Genomic DNA, 6,034 nt, shown 5'->3' on the forward strand with positions numbered 1-6,034 from the left:
CCCCATTCTCAGCTTCACCTCAAGATTTAGATATCTGTGTATATCAAATCAGTGATCTAAACTCACCCCAACAGCTTCTAAAAAAGGAAATAAGGCTGCAGGCACAAATAGAGGCACAAGCTTCCAGGACCTCAGACAGAATGCTTTGCTGCCATTTATCTCGTATCCTTCACCACTCTGCATACATTTCAGAAGTTCAGCATCCAGTTGGGTGGGTGGCATGCTGCAAGGGATGACTGCACGGAAGGGAGGCCTCAGCTACCATCAGAATCCCCTGTGCTGTTTTTATTGTGATCCAACAGATCTCAGTCACTCCAAGAACCTCCATGCATTTTAGGACTGTTCCTACAACTCTCAATCCTTTCTCAGAAAGGGATTCAGTTTTCCTTGTAGGAAAATGTGTAGTGCTCCAGCAGCAGATTCTAGTGAAGGACAAAAAAAAAAAAAATAAAAAAAAAAAAAAAAAAAAAACAAAACAACCAAAAAAGAGCTAAGATACAGCTATGAGTAAGTTAAATATAGAATTCATGATCTGAACTTAAATTTAAAACAGTCTTCAACGGTAACTCCACAACTGGGGATGTGCCAAGAAGTACTGTTCCCAATCTAAGGCCTGGCTCCGTGCCATGAAGTAGCTGCTTTTTAGCCAGTTACTCACGAGGGTGAGTCAACAGCATTTGCTTCGATGTAAAGATGGCAAAAATGACTCGAGGTACTGCCCCAACTGCTGTCAGGAGAACTAATAAAGTCCCAAAGCATTGCTGACTTCAGTGGTTAGTGTATCTGATCTTCAGATTAACGCTGCATCTTAGCCAACTCCCATCCTCAGGAGACTGTAATGTCCCTTTACTCAGATGCCACTTTCACCTCTACAACATTAGTTCTGCATGAGCTTCGGCAGTTCATTTAGAATTCCTGTTCTAAATGAATAGGAAAGCAGAAAGAAACAGATTTTGTTCCTGTAGCAGCACCAAGCCGACCCTTACTGAACTTCCAGATGTTTTGAGTACCCTAGTCTAGAAGAGGAAGGTGTCCTTGCCTGTAGCATGGCATTGGAACTAGATAGTCTTAAAGCCAAACCATCCTATGATGCCCGCACGTACAATTAAAAATTAAACAATAAATCAGGATTTCTATTTTTTCCTGAGGCCAAAGATAACAGCAGTGAAAAACAGGGTTACGTTCAAAGCTTATTCATCATTTGACATCAGGTATTTTAGTTGAAATCAGGAATCTATTTGCTTTTGCATTAATCCACCGACTTCATTTTCAATGAAATGAAAAATTTGTGCTGCTGAAAAAGCAGTGTCTTCTAATACATAGCTTTCAATGGGAGGCTGGTTGTTGTTCTGTGTTTTTTTTTTCGTTTTTTTTTTTCTTTCCTTTCTTTTTCAGTTAAATAGGTTAGCTCTAGAACAAGATCCACAGAAGGAGTAAAAGCAGAAGGACACAGACTTTACCCTTAGTATTCATTGTTTCTTAATTACACAAAGCAGAAGTATTAACAATGCCGCAGTCTGAAGAGGGAGGGTGAGGAGGAAGGAAGGAAAGGGGAGCTGGCAAAAGCAATGTGCTAAGCCACACTTTCAGAAGTGAACGCTGCAACCTCACAGAAGATCAAACATTTACAAGCATCCTCTCAACCCGAAGGCACTAATAACTGAAGCGAGGTACACCCTCCTGCTCAACACTAGCTCACTGCAGGTTCTGCCACAGGGTACAGAAAAGAACCACCAACACAAGCAATACTACCTTCAGTCCGTTCTTCAAACTCCAAGATGCACTTTCTCATTCCTAGAAATACCTGACAGGTGCAATGGAGAACTGTTTGTGGAAGACATCCTAAAGGGGCGTTTGGAAACAAGCGAGAAACCTCACATCTCTAAGTCTCCTGCAGTAACTTAAGAAGCAGATCAGAACACCAGTTTGCGTTTCAGCTAGAGCCATGAGGAGGATGTAACAACTACCATACTGCTGTTTCGAGGCCTTTGCAGCTTTAGCCACTACCTCTTAATCAGGTTTTAAACCATAAGCAAGCAGTCATCAAAACTCTCTCTATTGCTCCATGAAGGTTACAAATCACACTGAGAGCCAGACATTGCCCATATGCTGCACTCCCGAATACACGTGGGAAAAAATGCACCAGAAGCAGGTGGAAAGTTAAGTGCTTCCAGTCAAGGGTTGGTGCCCTGCTTCTCATCACACTATTTTCCACCCCCTCTCCCAAAAGAGCCTGAACATAATGCAAGTTACTGATGCTCCAAGGGACCTAGCTTATCAAACCCAGCACTTTGATCCACATACTCAGACAAGTCTCATTTAAAAGTTATCCTTCTGGAAAACCTGAGGAACTCAGAGTCACAGCCTGGTATCACACATCCCACAGTCAAAGTTTCTTACATTATTTCATTGATCACACGAAAATCATTACTGCTTCCATCCTTTCTATTATCCAGCCACCCTGCCTTGAAATCACCCTCTGAATGTGAAAGGAACATGAACTTTGCTCTCATGGTGTATGGGGAGGGAGAGGGAGTAAAGTTGCCAACCTATTTCTCTATTCATAAAGAAAAGGGTTTCCAGAACCATTTGGATTCTGATTCCTAAGGAGCAATTCAACATCAATTCTCCCAGTTACAAGATAATTCAGCCATCAATGCAAGAATAAAACTTGTCGGTGTACCTTTCAAATAAAGCATTTCATGCACACTATTTGACAACCATTTCTTCACTGAAGAGTCACTTTCATTTCAAAGACCAGTCACCAAATCAAGAGCTGAGAAGAGCTCAGACCAGATCTGCTCCTACTTGGATGGCAGATCATTCAATATTTTCACTGCTTGGCACGAGATGCAATCTCTCACCTTACCACAGCTACTGACAAGGTACATTGATTAAATAATTAGTAACATAGATGTATATATTCATACATTTTTATGTATACAGATGTGCACAAGAACATACGCTTTTGATATATATATCTCAATATGATTTTGGATGCTCCTACACTCATGATGTCCATACCAAACCACAGCCTAAAAGTGCCTTATCTAATTATTTTGAGGCATTCTTCATAGGAAAGCAGTAATTATGGATTCAGTGTTGACGATTTCACCAGCAGTCAGCAGTATTTTGTAATGCTAGCACAGGTATTTCTACAAGAGCAAATACATTTCACTTTGAAAAGCTGTGCCATACCAGCAACCAAAAAAACTTTTGAAAAAAAACCTGTTAGTGGTATGACTAACAGCAGCCACTCCACCCAGTGCATCCACCCTTGCTAAATCCAAATACTCCAGATGACAAGCAACCTTTCCATACTACTTGCCAGCAGTTGCTTCAGCTTAGCTGTCTTCCCAGAACTGAAAAAGCATCACCAAAGTTCAAATTCAAGGATCGAAAGATGTCTAAAGATGCAAGCAGACACCACAGTATTAGTAGCTAAGAAATTACCATTCAAAGATGAAGGAATCAAAAGCTCTTTGTGGCTTAGCTTTAGGAAACCCATCCTTTGTAGTGCCTGCACATAAGTTTCAACCTCTGCTGCTGACTCACGGGGCAGAGCAGCAGTAGGTTGACGGAGGAGGAAAGCAGCAGAGCAGATCGGAACCGTGCATGGCACTCAACAGAGAGTTGAAGCACAAAGCCTTGCAGCAGGTAACTGTCATCTCCTAGCAAGAGACACGCCTTAGCCAGCAGGGTGGAACTGGGCAGGCATGCTCAGCTGGAGGTTTCTGTCTTCACTTCCTGCAGCCTTCCAGGCAAGGAGGATGAAGCTGCCAACCAGGCTGTGGCTGTTAATAGAGGAAACGGACTAGAACGTGGGGAGGACGACAGCTATAGGGCAGGAGAAGCTCACCTTCCCTACATGAGAGGTTTGTGCTAGCACTGCTGCACACCATTAGACACAACTAGAATAATTTCAGTATAACCACTGCTTAATATGGCTTGCCAATTTACCATCCAGAGGCGTTCAACCTCCCCAGAGAAACACAAACACAAGCTCCTTGTTAGGATGGCACAGCATGGGATTTTACTCATAACCTCCCCTTAGGATCCATATCTGGGAGAAGGACAGAGGCAGATTAAGAAGTCTGAAGAATAAGCTTTATGCTCAGGTCTCAAGAAGCTAGTTCCAAAGAGAATCCAAAGAAGATTGAGCAGAATCACAATAGGATTAGTATCAACACCCAAATTTCAGTGCCAATCTTTTCTCAGGAAACAAGAATCAGTGCCCTACACAAGTTGCACCATTTTCATAGAGGTGAAGCTTTTGCAAACTAACTATAGGCATAACTGTTTCTTTGGAAGATGGGGATTCTTAAATGCACCAAGAAATTGACTCAATTCATTCAATGAATGCATTTCCAAGTTATTTTCAAGCAACAGTAACTCATTTTAGAGAAGGCCTCTAACTGGTAGTTAGAAACTAATCTAGGTGGCAGCATGCAAGGAAGCACATAGGTAGTTTTCAGCACAATCCAAAGCAGCACCCTTGTACTTGAACAAGAACGCTTATCAAGATGCAAATTCTGTTACTTCCAAACCAGTCATCTTTAAACTCAGGCCTCCTAACCCAATTCAGGGTTAAATCAAAAACTGTTTATTTCCTTACTCACTTCCTTTCTCATGCTTGCAATACTAGACATCAAAAATACACAGTTTAACCACTGAAGACTACATGCCACACCATTACCACTGCACTACACACACAGCTTCCTGCAGCCAGAATACCCTGATCACACAGAATAGGGTCGCATACTTTCCATGCTGCTGATATAGGTCTGTGGAGCTCCTGCTGCACAGCAATGCTGCTTCATCATCAAAAGCATCTGGAATTCTGCTCCTGGCACGGAGATATATTTATTCCTGGGCTTTGAAACACGCTCAGGTGCACTATACCTGTGATAGAACATCCTGTTTCCAAACCTTAGTTTATCATTAGTCCAAAATTACTGCATATTTGCTTTGAACAGACCCCAATAAGTCAACTTGAGTCTGACAAAGCCAATTTCTACCTCTTTCTTTCCAACTCTTAAGGAAGATGTCTTACTTAATAAAATCATACCTTATTATCTAAGAAAGAAAATCTAAAAATGTCTCTTGAAGGCTTCTGTTTTTCCTCACATGAAGCAGCACATTAAATGAACAGCATTAATTTAAATGCATTTAACCAAGTTACTAGCTCCAACCTTAAGAAACAAAGGGCTTTCATTTTCTTTTCAGTTTATGAGGATGAGCTTACTAACCACAGACCAACAGACATGAGCCTAAATTCTCTGCATCTCTGTGCTCAGCTAGTATAGTACTGCACACAGGTCACTCCATCAGATGCACATCTCAAATACAGCTGAGCACATCTCAATTACCTCTGCACATACAGCACCCACAGCAAAGTGCAGACGATTTTCCTCCTCACAGTAACCGACACAGCAGCTGCAAAAGTTACTGCACTGGCTCTCCCCACCCCAGCATAATACCTCACATATTCCCCAGCCAATTTCCCACCTTTGCTCCTCAAAACAGCAGCATACCACCTCTCTCTCGATAAAACACAGAAAAAGCAAAACCCCCACTCACCAGCACAGTGGTGCAGATGGACCTGAGCTCAGACTCCACCTTCTCCCTATAGTCCTTGATAAGCTGCATCTTCTTATCGCTGGTGTCTGTCTTTTGCTCGATGCTGGAGATAACCCTCCAGGCGGAGCGTCGCCCCCCCACCACATTCTTGTAGGCCACGGAGAGCAGGTTGCGCTCCTCGTTGGACAGCTCGGCCCCCTGCTCCGTCACCGCCTTCATGCAGGTGGCCATGTCGTCGTAGCGCTCGGCCTGCTCCGCCAGCTTGGCTTTCTGGATCAACTCGGTCTTATCCATGGTGGCCGGCGGCGGGGCGAGGGCAGTGTGGTAGCAAAGGCAGGAGAAGCTGGGGACGTCACGCTGCCAGCGAGAGAACGCGCCTCAGAGCCTGCCAGGAGAAGGACGGCGACCGTGACTCCGGGAGCCGGCGCTCCGCACCGCGCCCTCGCAGCCCACT

Source organism: Meleagris gallopavo, chromosome 2 (genome assembly GCF_000146605.3).
Source record: "Meleagris gallopavo isolate NT-WF06-2002-E0010 breed Aviagen turkey brand Nicholas breeding stock chromosome 2, Turkey_5.1, whole genome shotgun sequence".
NCBI lineage: Eukaryota > Metazoa > Chordata > Aves > Galliformes > Phasianidae > Meleagris > Meleagris gallopavo.